The sequence below is a fragment of the Cyprinus carpio genome, chromosome B10 (genome assembly GCF_018340385.1).
Source record: "Cyprinus carpio isolate SPL01 chromosome B10, ASM1834038v1, whole genome shotgun sequence".
Taxonomy (NCBI): Eukaryota; Metazoa; Chordata; class Actinopteri; order Cypriniformes; family Cyprinidae; genus Cyprinus; species Cyprinus carpio.
In genome coordinates, this window is record NC_056606.1 from 1,432,104 (window position 1) to 1,449,211 (window position 17,108).

The following is a 17,108-nucleotide window of genomic DNA, read 5'->3' on the forward strand; positions in this document are numbered from 1 at the left end:
AAAACTTCTGCTCAACATTTTAGGTGAAGTTTCACTTACACTGGAAGTACATGAGGCCAGTTAGTGAGCATTACAGCATACGCTGTTCAGTATCACCACATGACTTAAACATTGAATGTTTACATCACGTTCATATGGAACTAGTGTAAAACAGACGCTTGCTGAAGGAGTAAACTCACCCACAGGAATTACAGCAATAACACACACAGGCAAAAGTGTGTCCATCTGGAACTGTTGTCACGCCACTAAAAGATTATATTGGAATAGTTTGAATCGAATAATAAACTCTGGGCAGGTTTGTTTGTCCTGTAGAAGTATTGCTGTTATACTGATGGAGTCTTTTGCGGTAACGGACATGATGCCACACAAGCCGTCAGATAGCCGTCAGCCCGCAGCTTTCCTTCAAACACAGATGGGTTCCTGTCCAGCATTCATCGTCCCGGTGAATGAGGTTTGAGAAACGGCTTTGGTCCTTGATGTTTTTGTCAGCATGAGTCTAAACTGCATCCTTCCTCTGTGCAGGTGCGCTGCATGTTAAACATATGGGGTGTGATGCTCTTCATTCGAATGACATGGATCGTGGGCCAGGCTGGAATTGGTAGGTTTGACTTTGGTCGGCCGTGTGAATTAGCACTTCAATTCACAAGCACACTCTCGTGTTTTCATCAAGCTGCAGTCATTTCTCATGCACATGCTGAATGTGGCGGTGAGGCGCTGAGAGTGGTCAGCTGTCATTTAGCACCTTCAACACTGGATATGTACTGCATACAGTGTGAAGCCAGCCACAGACGGCTAGTGTTTAGTGCTGAACCTGATAACCATGAGTCGTGGAGACGTTCACCACCTTTTTATTTCCACAGCGTATTCCTGCATCATTGTTATCATGGCCACTGTTGTGACTACCATCACGGGCTGCTCGACCTCTGCGATCGCCACAATGGCTTTGTACGAGGAGGTAATTAAAAAAAGTGCATTATTACAACTGTGACTTACATTGGTGCAAAAACCATTCAAAGGGTGTTGTAGAACTGTTACACACAAATGACACAATTTAGATAAATGCTGATGTTCCATAAACATCCAATTGTTTACTGTACACAAGTGACCCCCAACAGGGTTGACATTGTAAGCTCATCTACGGGCAGATGTAAAATGCATAACAAAAATGATTTCACTTGTCCTTTGAGTGTTGCCTTGCGTCATGTTGTTCTTTGTCAACCAGAATAGGATATTTAATAAGAGCTCTTATTAACAAAACGACAAGTGAACACTGAAAGGACAAGTTAAAGTCTCCTATCATTTCAGTAGCCTTTATTTCCTCAAGGAAATAGGTTGACAACACAGCAGAGGACAGGCCAGAAATGCACCCATGATGAGGAAAGAGGAGAAAATGGACAGATTCCCAAAAGAGATTTTGGTGGCATCAATTATTGTTACTTAAAGTCATTACTTGCATGTGGTTAACTATGTTTAAATATGGACTCTTGTTTTATCAACCCTATGGGGCAGAATTATTGTTCCTGAGGTCTCCACATGAGTTTTTCTCATATTTGGTTGCAAAGTTTTTTTGAACTCCTATCTGAGTGCATGAGTGTGACACATCTGGCGCAACTGTTCTAGGACTACACTAACGGCGGATGAAAGGGGCAGTAAGGTACTCGGCATAAAAAGCTTCCAGTTCTCACAGCCTGTGGGGAAATTCAATAGAGTGTTTTAAGATCTCAGTGTTTTTTCTCTCAGGCAATTGAGAGGTTCATTGGCAGTCTGGAAGTCAGAAATGGATAGCTGTTCCTCTCTACAGGCCTTCATCTGAAAGCAGGGTGATGACACTAGATAACATTTTTGTTTCAGTGTGGAAGCAAATCAATATTTTTCCATGAGAACCTCAGGCGTTAGTTATTAACCCAATCACGGGAGGGTGTGTGTGTAGGATTGGGTTTATTTTGAGATCCTCAATGATTTTTAGCTTTCACTGCAACTCTTTTTAGTTTAGAGAACTGCTTTCTCACACTCATCAGAAAATTACACTCACTACTTTACATATTTTGTTTTTCAGCATTGCATGCAGGATTTTTGATGCGTGGTTTGTGCTAATGCTTCCCGTCACTGAGGTGTGTAGCCATTAATCAGATTAGGCCTAATCTTCTTTGGTATTCCAGTCATTTATTAATACACACACACTTTTATTAATAAGGTCTAGCTTTAAGCGCTCCCTCAAGTCAATCTGCACTCGGTCTGTGCACTTTTCTCACCCCTGATTATTTAAAAAAAATAATCTTTAGACTAGGTTTGAATATGTGAGGATGTTTCAGCATAGCTGAGAGTACTTCTTTGTTATTGGTAACTTGACCCGTTATGACATTATCCACAGGGGTACCTCAGGGTTCGGTGCTGGGCCCCTTCCTCTTCTCACTATATCACTGGGACATATCATTGAGACTCACGATGGATTGGTCTACCACTGCTAGCCTATATCTGCAACACACACTGCTCTACTTGTTACTCCCACTTGCCAGCAGTCAAATTAGCCTGATTCAACCGTTTATTCAGAAAGCTCTCAAAATGCAGTTAACATCGAAGAACAAACACAAGAGCAGGACCAGAGATCAGTTAATGATTTGAGTTCAGTGAAGACTGTAGCATTTGTTTAGAATCCGCAGAATGAGGCCAAAGTTGCCAAAGGATAAAATAACAAAATAACATAACTTAATATGTGAGTATGCAATGCATGTATGGCCACCTTTCCTTTTGAAAAGACATGTGGGTCCTAGCAATGAACTTGAATTTGTCCAAAGTGTTTCTGTGCACCTGTTCATGATGGTGCTATTTTCAGAATATTTTAAAGGGTCTCTTAATGATGCAACAGAATAACCTCTAATTGTCTTTTCAGAAAGGTGATCTGTTTAATATCTTTTCTTCAGGTGGGGCGTATTACTTAATATCTCGAAGTTTGGGCCCAGAGTTTGGCGGCTCCATTGGTCTGATTTTTGCCTTTGCCAATGCTGTGGCCGTGGCCATGTATGTCGTGGGCTTTGCAGAAACTGTAGTTGAGCTGCTCATTGTAAGAGGCACAATTCTGTTCTCTCATACATTGTTTAGTTTGCTTTAAAATGATTGTGTGTAGACCAAATAATCACATGTGTTTGTGTCCATTTAGAATTTCGATGCGCTCATGCTCGATCAGATTAATGACGTCAGGATCATTGGAACCATTACGGTCATCCTGCTGCTTGGCATCTCAGTCGCTGGAATGGAGTGGGAGGCCAAGGCAGGAGATTTAGTGTATCTTCAGTTTTCTTTGATCATCAGCCAGTGCTGACCTTATGAATTCACCATTTGTCAAAATGATTTTGTTTTACAGGCTCAAATATTCCTCTTGTTCATTTTGGTCACTGCTATCTTTAACTATTTCATTGGGACCTTCATTCCTGTCGAGTCCAAGGAGAAATTTGGCTTCTTCAGCTATGATGGTAAGAATGAGCTTACCAGCACTTATCAACCGGTGGGCATCAGAAAGAAAACAAAGCTGTATGTACATGATAAACTGCTATGAACAGTTTTTTTTTTTTTTTTTAAATGTAAAAGGGTGTGCATCAAATCAAACTCTACTGTGTTTGATAAACATGGTTTGTGCTGAACACAGCGTTTTGTGCTGTGAATTACTCACTGGCAAGAGAATGAAACCTTTAAAAATGAAAAAGAGTGAAACCATGAAGCCAAGGCTTCGGAGATTTGCTATAGTTTTTCCTTGGTATAGGAAGGATAGTATAGTATTATATATATATATATATATATACATAACAGGTCAAAATTTTGGAAACATTACTATTTTTAATGTTTTTGAAAGAAGTCTCTTCTGCTCATCAAGCCTGCATTTATTTGATCAAAAATACAGAAAAAACTGTAATATTGTGAAATATTATTACAACTTAAAATAATAGTTTTCTATTTGAATATACTTTAAAAAAAAATAATTTATTCCTGTGATGCAAAGCTGAATTTTCAGCATCATTACTCCAGCCTTCAGTGTCACATGTAACATCCAGTCTATCACATGATCATTTAGAAATCATTCTAATATTCTGATTATTATGAGTGTTGGAAACAGTTCTGCTGTCTAATATATTTGATGGATAAAAGGTTAAAAAGAACTGCATTTATTAAAAATAAAAAAAAAAATACTAACAATAACTATCACTTTTTATCAATTTAACACATCCTTGCTGAATAAAAGTATTGATTTTATTTAAAAAAAAGAAAGAAAAAAAAAATTACTGACCAGTAGTGTATCAAATTACTGACCAGTAGTGTATATTGTTATTACAAAATAATTTATATTTTAAAAACATAGCTTCTTCTTTTTTTTTTACTTTTTTATTCATCAAAGTATCCTAAAAAAGTATCACATGTTCTGAAAAAATATTAAGCAGCAGAACTGTTTCCAACTTTGATAATGAATCATCATATTAGAATGATTTCTAAAGGATCATGTGATAATGATCCTAAAAAATTCAGCTTTGCATCACATAAATAAATGATAATTTAACGTATAATAAATTTAAAAACAATTATTTTAAATTGTAATAATATTTCACAATATTAAATTTTTTTTTTTTCTGTATTTGTGATGAAATAAATGCAGTCTTGATGAGCAGAAGAGACTTCTTTCAAAAACATTAAAAATAGTAATGTTTCCAAACTTTTGACCTGTACTGTATATATATATATATATATATATATATATATATATATATATATAAATTTAACAATGTTACTTGATCGCCGCTTGATGTCCTGAGTTTAAAATTTGGTAGTTGTTTTCTTTTGATTCATTCCTGTTGTGCTTTCTATTATCTAACTACTGTAATTATTGGACATCTTGTCTTTTTAGCCAGCATCTTGGCAGATAACTTCGGCCCAGACTTTCGAGGGCAGACATTTTTCTCTGTCTTTTCCATCTTCTTCCCGGCTGCCACAGGCATTTTGGCTGGAGCCAACATCTCAGGAGATCTAGCAGTGAGTATCGGCAATCCTTTCCTCAACGCATTTATTTATTCTTTGTCACAGTCTCTGTAAAGATTCTCTGTAATTGTTTCTTTCCTCTAAGGATCCTCAAATGGCCATCCCAAAAGGAACGCTGTTGGCTATCCTCATAACGGGACTCGTGTACATGGGTGTGGCCATTTCTGCAGGTAAACTCTCTCAGAATTGCATATTGTTTTGATTACTCCTGTATTATTGATTGATTTGTATTATGTATTGATTGATTTGTTGAAAGGTGCTTGCATCGTGCGGGATGCTACAGGAATGGAGAGTAACGTAACTCTCAGTGGCTTAAACTGCACTGACGCGGCCTGCAAGTTCGGTTATGACTTCACTTCCTGCAGACCTGTTGGAGGAGGAAAGTCTGCCTGCAAGTTCGGCCTTCACAATGATTTCCAGGTACATCATTGACAGCAGACGTAGCCTTTTCTACATTATCACTCTGTTCCAAATCCTAGTGAGCTTCCTGAGCATCATTTTAAGGCATAACGCAAAAACTCTTCCAATTGCACACAGCAGAGACTCTGTCCATATGAAACATTTTATTGGAATGTACTGGTTTTAATGCAGGTAGAAAACTTTTTTTTTTATGAAGTATGCTCACTCAGGGACTTGTTCAGGTTTCCTGTGGGTCCTTAAAAAGTCTTCAATTTAGTTGTATCAAAAGGGCTACAAGAAAGTCTTCATTATGATTTCAAGAAGTATTTGGGGAGGAAAAAATAAATAAAAAATTGGGGATGCTTTACTTATACGTCAACATTCCATGTCCATTATTGTGAAACCCCCGAGACACAACAATACACAGCTCCGATCACAGCATCCTCCATCCTCCTGTTGTTAACGTTGTTCTTCATTGTTAACATTGTTGAATGCCACGCACAAATGACGTCGCTGTCGACCGGCTTAAATCACTTCCTAGTACACACTATCGGTGGAAATGCAACCCTTTAAATGGTGCTGGGAAACAGTTTGCGCAAAATCGTCCCAGTACTTTAGTACTGTACATTTAGTTCTGGAACTAAAGTGGTGCGAAAGGCCCTATAGTTATAAAAAGCTCAAAGTCCACTTACAACGAATGACTTTCCAATGCATATTTTCCTGGATTTGTGATATCACAAATATTGACGAATGGGACGAGACCTGGTTGAGCTGCACTAGAGAAGGCAACAAGTGTTATCACTATGTCAGAGACACGCTAACTTTCACAAGGCAGACGAACTTAAAGTGGTTACAATCATCCAGGTTTAAATCGCGCTCAAATTATTTGATTTTGACGCAATATTTACACTGAAGCTCGCAGGAAGCTATGGTAAGGGGCGATGACATTTCCAAGTGCTGCCAGTCACAACACACACTGGCCCAGCTAACCAATCACAGCACACGCTGGCCCAGCTAACCAATCACAGCACACGCCGGCCCAGCTAACCAATCACAGCACACACCGGCCCAGCTAACCAATCACAGCACACACCGGCCCAGCTAACCAAATCACAAGCACACACCGGGCCCAGCTAACCAATCACAACACACACCGGCCCAGCTAACCAATCACAACACACACTGGCCCAGCTAACCAATCACAGCACACGCCGGCCCAGCTAACCAATCACAGCACACGCCGGCCCAGCTAACCAATCACAGCACACGCCGGCCCAGCTTGGCCAAGCTAACCGATCAACCGGCCCAGCTAACAATCACAGCACACACTGGCCCAGCTAACCCAGTCACAGCACACACACTGGCCCAGCTAACCAGTCACAACACACACTGGCCCAGCTAACCCAATCACAGCACACACTGGCCCAGCTAACCAATCACAACACACACTGGCCCAGCTAACCAATCACAGCACACACTGGGCCCAGCTAACCAATCACAGCACACACTGGCCCAGCTAACCAGTCACAGCACACACTGGCCCAGCTAACCAGTCACAACACACACTGGCCCAGCTAACCAGTCACAACACACACTGGCCCAGCTAACCAATCACAGCACACAGTAGCCCAGCTAACCAGTCACAACACACACTGGCCCAGCTAACCAGTCACAGCACACACTGGCCCAGCTAACCAATCACAACACACACTGGCCCAGCTAACCAGTCACAGCACACACTGGCCCAGCTCACCAAAGACCATTTTGGCTGGCCCAGCTAAACAATCACAGCACACACTGGCCCAGCTAACCAATCACAGCACACACTGGCCCAGCTAACCAATCACAGCACACGCTTGCCCAGCTAACCAGTCACAGCACACACTGGCCCAGCTAACCAATCACAACACCCACTGGCCCAGCTAACCAATCACAGCACACACTGGCCCAGCTAACCAGTCACAACACACACTGGCCCAGCTAACCAATCACAACACACACTGGCCCAGCTAACCAGTCACAACACACACTGGCCCACACACTGGCCCACAACACACACTGGCCCAGCTCACCAATCACAACACACACTGGCCCAACTCACCAATCACAACACACACTGGCCCAGCTAACCAGTCACAGCACACACTGGCCCAGCTAACCAATCACAACACACACTGGCCCAGCTAACCAGTCACAGCACACACTGGCCCAGCTAACCAGTCACAACACACACTGGCCCAGCTAACCAATCACAACACACACTGGCCCAGCTAACCAATCACAGCACACACACTGGCCCAGCTAACCAATCACAGCACACACTGACCCAGCTAACCAATCACAGCACACACTGGCCCAGCTAACCAATCACAGCACACACTGGCCCAGCTAACCAATCACAACACACACACACTGGCCCAGCTAACCAATCACAGCACACACTGGCCCAGCTAACCAATCACAACACACACTGGGCCAGCTCACCAATCACAGCACACACTGGTCCAGCTAACCAATCACAACACACACTGGCCCAGCTAACCAATCACAGCATACACTGCCCCAGCTAACCAATCACAACACACACATGGCCCAGCTAACCAATCACACCACAGACTGGCCCAGCTAACCAATCACAACACACACTGGCCCAGCTAACCAATCACAGCACACACTGGCCCAGCTAACCAACCACAGCACACAATGGCCCAGCTAACCAACCACAGCACAGACTGGACCAGCTCACCAATCACAACACACAATGGCCCAGCTAACCAATCACAGCACACACTGGACCAGCTAACCAGTCACAACACACACTGGCCCAGCTAACCAATCACAACACACACTGGCCCAGCTAACCAATCACAACACACACTGCCCAGCTAAACCAGTCACAGCACACGCTTGCCCAGCTAACCAATCACAACACACACTGGCCCAGCTAACCAGTCACAGCACACACTGGCCCAGCTAACCAATCACAACACACACTGGCCCAGATAACCAAATCACAACACACACTGGCCCAGATAACCAGTCACAGCACACACTGGCCCAGCTAACCAGTCACAGCACACACTGGCCCAGCTAACCAATCACAGCACACACTGGCCCAGCTAACCAATCACAGCACACACTGGCCCAGCTAACCAATCACAGCACACGCCGGCCCAGCTAACCGATCACAGCACACACTGGCACAGCTAACCAATCACAACACATTTCGTATTTCAGAAGGTGGGCTTTCATTTAATACGGAACTATTCGAGCCGTTCATGCCAGACTGGGGAGAGAGGCGTTGTAATGATGTAAAATATGTAAAAAACAAAAAGGAACAATCTAGTATGAGAGCCTGTTCTAGTACACCACCAAAACAAAATCAAGACTTTGTAAAAGAGCATAATAGGACCCCTTTTTATTTTCAGTAAGCCTGTTGTTTTTGTTCAGACCAATGCAAAAATCACAGAGCTATAAATGTGAATTGGTGGATTGATAAAAAGATAATGCATTATAAAAATCTAAACAGTAAAATGTATTTGTTATTTAATTAATATAATAATTTATTTATAGTTGTTTAAATTTATATAATAAATACTTTTGTTTAATGAAAACTTTTTGTTTTTGTGAAAACTTGCATCTGAACTGTAAATAATGCTTTTTACAGTCATTTTACAGTTTAATATGTTACTGTAGACATTGGCTTACCCTGCTCATATGGTATTCATTTTATTTGTGCAGGTCTTAAAAAGTCTTAGATTTGAGCTTAAAAATCCTGCAGAAACCCTGTTATTTAGTAAGATTTTACCAGAAAATATTTAATTTTATATGTTAATTAAAAAAATCCTTGTATAATTGTAAATGTATTTTTGTGTTTGCTTGATTTTTATTCTGTGTTTATGTAATTCTTGTACGTTGTAAGTTTTGCCATGAAAATAGCCGTAGATGCTGACATGGCAATAAAAATAAATAATAATACCAACAGCATTAAAGACTGGACGCATCAGGATGGAAAGAGAAAGACTGTGGTTGTGTGACTGAAGGTCTTGTTCTGCAGGTCATGAGTGTGGTGTCCGGCTTCGGGCCCCTCATCACGGCCGGCATCTTCTCAGCGACCCTCTCCTCTGCCCTGGCCTCTCTCGTCAGCGCCCCCAAGGTCTTCCAGGTTGGCATCTCATGTGCTGCTTCATGTCAGAGACTGCTGTGTGTTTTAACATGTGTGGTTTCGCTCAGTGATGTCAGAACAGGTCTTGCTGGTTTGATAGATTCTTCCATTTCCTCAGGCCTTATGCAAAGACAATATCTACCCTGGAATTGGAGTTTTCGGGAAGGGCTACGGCAAGAACAACGAGCCCCTGCGAGGATATTTGCTCACCTTTGGCATTGCCTTGGCCTTCATTGTCATTGGTAGGATCTCGACAAATTGAATTATTTTTAATTGGTAGAAATTGTTGTTGAATAAAACGATGGGATGGGCTGATGAGGTCACCTCTCTCTGACACATGCTTGTTTTTAATTTCTCCAGCGGAGTTGAACGTCATCGCCCCGATCATTTCCAATTTCTTCCTGGCATCGTACGCTCTCATCAACTTCTCTGTGTTTCACGCATCGCTGGCCAATTCCCCCGGTAAGACGTTCCTCCACTTGTGTGAGTCGAGGTGTGATGAACTCTGTAGACAAGCTGGGTCACGTCTCCACAGACGAGCGCTCAGATATCATTAGTGTCAGGATGGGACGTAACACCCCAGCACCTGATGATTTGAAACCCTCTTGCTAAATGATAAGGTTATGTCTCTAAAACCCTGATTAGTGTGGCAGTAAATATTAAATATGCACAAGAATGAAGTCCTTGATAAAATGGGTGGATTGCAGATACACTGTAGAGGCTGGCTAGTTTAGGAATGATGTGATCATGTCAAACCATTAACCATAACTTTAGCAGCAGGCTAGAATGGTTGAACCACAATTTGTATAAAAAATGGAGAGAATGCAGTGGCTTCCCATCATGCTCGGTGGACATCTTGTGGCCCCTGATATACTCATAGCCACGTTCTTTTTCATTGTTTGAAGACATTGAAAATACCTTTGCAGTGATATACTATTAATGAACACGCTGTGGCTTGAGATGAATATGTAATGCAGTGAGAAAGCAGCAGTTAAGAACACATCTGATCCACGTGATGTTTCCACTAGATCTGCACTTCAAACAGCACACAGCAGATGGCTTCACAGTAGAAAGAAATCCAGTGTCATGTCACTTTCAGTTAGAATTACAGCTTCAGTTTGTCCTGTAAAGCAGCTTGTGTCTGTTCACTTTGTTCAAGTTCACTTTAAGCTCACAGAATGAACTTTTGCTTTGGCCTGATTTCACACTGGTTCGTTCTGTGATTTCTCTTGAAGTGTGTCGGGACCTTTACAGTGTTTACCAAACTTTGCAAAGTAACAGTTCCTATGCAAGGAGCGTTTTTTTGTGTTACTGTAGCGTGTCCATTCCTACGGCTGTATTAATCAGACAGTTTTTAATTATTTTTTTCATTTCTGAATGACATCATGTTATTGACTGTATTTCTTGTTTTTGAAGTTTTACATGTTTCTTTATTCTTTGTGTGAAGAGGTTTGTTTGTCCCTCAATACCAAAGCTCTAGAAGACCAGCAGGTATATATCTTCACTTCTGACACTTTATTACATAGTCTCTGCATACGAGTGCATGAACGTAAAGGGTACGAGTAGCTCTCACTCTCAGATGTGGCTCATTTAAAGCGCTTCTGTACCCTTTATGTCATGTAGTGTCTGTAGCTTTACAAGGTAACCGTGACTCCACTAAATCCCATAACTCTAGTACGTGTCCTGTGTTCAAGAAGCCTTCCTAGTCGTGGTAACAGCCCGTATGTATGCTAACTGGTGCTAACTTCATTTAATACATTTTGTGTTCATGCTTTTGTGAAACTGACTCCTTTGAGCTGTGTAAACTGTTGTTAAGGACATGGAGAGGCTGTGACCCTGTTATCAGTCTGGTATGAAATGTCTTTGAGCAGATTCTGTGCGGTGGCGTCCTGTCACACACCCCTGTGCCATCCTTTGTGTCCCACACTGTTATGTAACGTGGCAGAATGGCACAGTTAGCACTTTCCTGCCACAAAGCACTATTGTTGGTTTTATCCCAACTGTTTAGTTGCTCCGCTCCAACACGTGGCTCCAGTGGTGGGGTGTAATTAGGGTATTTTGACATTTCCCTATGTCGGCACCCATAGTACTGCAGCAGATGGCCTGCTGTTTGACTGGAGTCTCTGAGTGTTTGCTCCGTGTTTGTCAGGATGGAGGCCGAGCTTCAAGTACTACAACATGTGGGTGTCTCTGGCCGGGGCCATCCTGTGTTGTGTGGTCATGTTCATCATCAACTGGTGGGCGGGCCCTTCTGACCAACGTCATCGTTTTGTCCCTCTACATTTACGTCAGCTACAAGAAACCAGGTGAAGTGGACTGGACAATGAGACAAAGCATCAGTTGTTGTTTAGTGCAGCCCCAGTGCTCCACATGGGATTGTTGTGGTCTTACAGATGTGAACTGGGGCTCGTCCACTCAAGCGCTGACGTATCATCAGGCCCTGACACACAGCCTGCAGCTGTGCGGAGTAGCTGACCACATCAAAACCTACAGGTAATACAACCCCCATCAGTGTGTGTGTGTGTTAATGTTGTCACAATACCAGAATATTGACTTTGATACAATATCTGACTAAAATATCATGATACTACGACAAAAACATAAAACAACAGGAAAAGTCATTGAATAATAGATTATCTAAGTGGAGATATTTTTATCAATTAAAAAAAGAGCCTTTCATCCCCCTTCAAAAAAATAATATTAATCACATGCCAGTGCCACTACACAGGACCTCAGGAAAACTACCGAGCCTACAGGGTTTAGGGTTGGTTTAGGGAATAGAAAAAATTGTTTGGTCAGTATAAAAGTGATAGAAGTCTATGGAAAGTCCCCACAATTCACTAAAACAAACATGTATGAGTGTGAGAGTGTATGAGTGCCAGCCATCCTAGGTGTATATGACTTTCTTCTTTCAGACGAATCCAATCAGAGTTATATTAACCCTCTGAAGTCGATTAACGCGTATATGCGTTTTGTGGCATATTCTCCTGATAAGACCAAAAATAACTTAAATTACACTTTCAGTTTTGATCGTACAGATAAGAGCAATACATCAATCGAATCTGTAAAGGGTCTACTTTTATTTGTATACACACATAATAACAACAAAACTTTGTGCATTTATAAATTAAAGAAAACAAACAGAGTGCACTGTCTGCAGCCTTGGTTCTGCGTGATCTTCAGTTACAAACGCGTCATTAAAATGAACTGTAACTCAGTGAATACTCAACACAGAGACATGAGAGATATCTATAGAAAGCTTGACATGTCTACTTTTAAACCAAACAAATGCTGCCGAAAACAAATATTCTGTGATAAAGTAATCCATATGAAAACAACGCGATGTCCGTTTTTCACGTCTCCCTTCATTATATCTAATGCGACCGCGCCCCGCGCCGAGTGAGCTATTGATAATACAATCGTCTACGTGAAGCAAACAAAGCAGCGAGACTGTACTTCACGTTTTTAAATGTTACTGTTCGCTTCTCGCTGCGAGAGGAATAACACATCATTCACCTCAAGAAGGACCGCTGAGAGGAATAAGATTTGGATTACCTCAGAAAGAAGAACGAAGTGGCTTGGACCCAGCAGAGATCATAAGCATAAGTCTTTTTTATTAATAATCTACTTGTATTTGTTTTTATATAACTTGTACACATTTTACTAGTTAGACTTTTTCCAGACTATAATTCCTGACTAAATGTATAATCAGGTGAAACATTATGAAGTTTCATTTACATCATCTCAATGTTTCACGATGCCAGGATGTTTTTGTTGTTGTTGTTTTTTTATGTTCTAATGTATAACATAGACAGCAATAAGATATGAATTATGTGCCAGGTATGTGATGTTCATTAGTATAATATTTCAACATGACACATGAGCCTGCATTTATTTGGATCCAAAAAACCTACAGAAAGTTGCATTTTGCTAAAGCAGTAATCTTGTGAAATATTTTTACTATATAAAACTTTTATTTAGCACACAAGTGATGATAAATACAATAATCATGTTACAAACAATGCTGTTCTTTCAATTAATCAAAAAAATAATATAATAATAATAAATATTTTATAGTATAAAATCAGAATATTAGAATGATTTCTGAAGGATCATGTGACTGGAGTAATGATGCTAAAAATTCAGCTTTGATTGTTCCTAATAAACTGTTTATCTGCACTCGCAAGTGAATCTCAAATTATTTTGTGGGATAATTAAATATATTCTAAATAAACTACAAACCTAAAAATAATATACATCTATTTTGTCCTCACATCTTTCTTCTTGTAACTCTTCCCTCTCGGTCACACACACCTGGCTGAAAGGCTCATTATGCAGCTCATTATGTGGGTCTTTGTCTTCTCAGGTGTGAATCACAAAAATATTCATGATTAGTCACGCCTACTCGCATATGCCCTTTTGAAACAAAAAGTGTCTTAGAAAATTTCGAATTAGAAGTACAAAACAAGGATTTGTAAAGAAAAATGTGAGACTCTAGGATTCCATTTTAAATAATACCAACCAAGAGGAGACTAGTTTTCCTTTGCTTAAATAAGGAAAACTGTGCTTCTTTTGCCCCTTTAAACAAACTCGCGAGACTAGCATATCTCAGAGGCTGTGCATATGTCTTGTCATTCGCCGGAACAGCTTCCACTCACGAAAGATACCAGAAGAGAAAAATGTTTATTACGTTTGAAATATAGATATTTTTCTTATGAAAACACATGGATTCACTACAGAAGACCTTTTATTTACCCCCCAGAGCCATGTGAGGCATGTTTTATTATGGATGTGTGCGCTTATTTTGACGTCTTTTGGACTGTTGAACTAAAACACCAATCTACTCCCATTCTAACACTTGGAAGAACCAGGACAATTTGTAATATAACTCCGACTGGATTTGTTCTGAAAGAAGAAAGTCATGTACACCTAGGATGGCTTGAGGGTGAGTTAAAACATGTGCTAATTTTCATTTTTGGGTGAACTAACCCTTTAAAAGAAACTGAACTATTTTACACTGTGAAATCTCAGTTATGCTGATTTTTTTGCATGATATATTTTATTTTTCAGGATTTACAGATGAAACAGGAAGTTCATTTATTTCAAAATTCCCACTTACCCAAACTTTTGAATGGTGGTGTACTTTTAAAGTTAAGAAAACAAATACATGTAAGTTTTAACGGGTTGTGTGAATGACACTTTTTCTCTCCAAACCTTTGAATGCTCATCTTGAAAACTTTGCCATTGATTGTTAATACAAGAAGTGTATTTGTCAGGGTTTGTATTTAGTCAAAATTTGCGAAATGAACGACAATGCATAAAAAAATCGTTAATGGAATTGAATGAGGATAGAGAGAAGAGCTTGATTAGTTAGTGCTGTGGATTTACAGTGAGGACTTTGATCTTCAGTTGTGACCTGATGAATCTCATGTTGAGAGCAGAGCGAGCCCCTGATTTCTGCCTTTCTGACAGCACGCTTCACTCTCTACATAATCCGGTTTTATTTCTTAACATTTTTTGCTTTGAAGCCTGTCTAATCTGAGCTGGAGTTGTGCTCTGAGCTGGGACCGCTGACCCTGGAGGTCATGAGAATGTGGTGTGGGATGCTCTGACAGTGTCCGTCTCCTCTAGGCCACAGTGTCTGGTGATGACCGTGAGCTCCAAAATCACGCCCAGCTCTTCTTCATCTGGTGCACGCCTTCACCAAGAACCGTGGGTCTGATGCTGTGCGGCCACGTGCGCGTCGTGAGTACCCTGAGCGTGACGTCTGGTGTGTGTTGTGCAGTCCCTGTTCCAATTGTTTCTTCATGCAGCTTTTATGGGAACATGTTGTTGGAATAAAGCTGCTCTGTGTTGACGGTGTTTGATTACAGTGTGCAGAATGAACCACGCTCTTTAACATCATGAGCTGATCTCTTCACACACGTGTGTTCGTTCCCAGAGTTCCGGCGGTCCCAACTTCAAAGAGCTGAACAAGCGATATGCTGCGCTACCAAAGGTGGGCTCCTCAACAACAGCTCCAAGGCGTTTTACACTCCTGTGGTGGCTGAAGACCTTCGCCAAGGAACCCCAGTACCTGCTGTAAGGTGTGTGTTTATAGCCCTAAGATTTGTTCAGTAATTGTCTATGGGGTCTTGCTCACTGGTTGATTTGAACGTTTTTATTTCCACACATTTGTACAGTCTTTACAAAAACTGTAATCTGCAGATCTGAATGTTTTACTTTAGCGTTTCCATTGGCCAAAGGCTCCTTTGCACCAATCAGCCTAATATTGGGCTTTTCTGTCCTGGAATTCTTGACTTTCTGCTTGGTACACGTGAGCCCATAATCTGCTCACAGCTGAATTCTGTGGTTATAACCTATTGGAAAATATTTGGAATCTGTTTCCGTGTGTGTGTGTGTGTGGTGTGTGTGTGTTTGCTAATATGACCTATTATTATGGGGCCACAATTGGCCTCAATAAAAACCTGCTACATATGCATCATTGGACATGCTAGTTGTGGCTGTAATTCAGAAACATAAACATGCCAAATATTTTATTAAAAAAATGCAAAGCACTTTCTATCAGAGCTGAGGTTAGGGTTTTGACATTTTTTTGGCCTATGGAAATAATCCCCGTGTGTGTGTGTTTCACAGGCTGCTGTCTGGGCAGACTGAGGCCCAACACGCTGGTGCTCGGGTCTTCAAGAACGACGGGCGCATCGAGATATAAAGGAAGTTGAGAGACCTACATAAACCTGATGCAGTGGGTTTCATCTTCTGTTTGAAATCAATCAGCTTAAGTACGTAAAAAATCTTGTTGAATTAGTGAGGCAGCAGCTTTCATACAGTGATAAAGTGGTTTGTTTATTTGTTTGTTTGGCTGACGTCTGGTCATCAGTCATGACGAGTATGTGTTTCTAGTGTATGTACAGCTGAAGAGCGTCTGGTAGATGTTTATGAGCAAACGGGGGAAAGCAGCTTTGAAGTAAATGGTGTGGGTCTTCATCCTGTGAGACATTAATGCTTGTTTATTTGTGTGTGTGTGTGTGTAGTGACGCATTTGATTTTCAGTACGGTGTGGTCATTCTCAGACTGCGAGAGGGACTCGATATCTCTCACATTCAAGGCCAAGGTACAGTACTGTACTCCTTTCAAGATAAAGCGCGGCGATTCTGACGAATGCTTCGTAGTGCTGTTGATTTATCGTGAAGGCATCACCGTTCACTAGTGACGAACTACACCAGTAGAATATTGACTCTGCTTTACGTGCCCTCTCATGGGAACAAAGCATTTTAACCCTTTAAAGCCTGTAAAACACTGAGATGGACATGCGTTGTGCACCGTCAGTGTTCGGCTGGATGAAATAGTCCGTGTAATGAGCTCGTTTTCTGTTGGTCATTAAGTGGACTTGGCCTTCATGCTAAATTTGAGTTTGCCTTGATCTCAAAGCGTTGCTGCTGAACTTTCCGTTTGTTCCTGCAGATGATTCTTCAGCGATGAAGTGAGTGTGGTGGTTTCAGTTGGACATGGACATCAGTAA

General features: G+C 41.2%; 1 pseudogene; it reads left to right on the plus strand.

Moving 5' to 3' along the window:
• Nucleotides 1–17,108, plus strand: part of LOC109049491 — a 27,622-nt pseudogene continuing 10,514 nt past the window's right edge.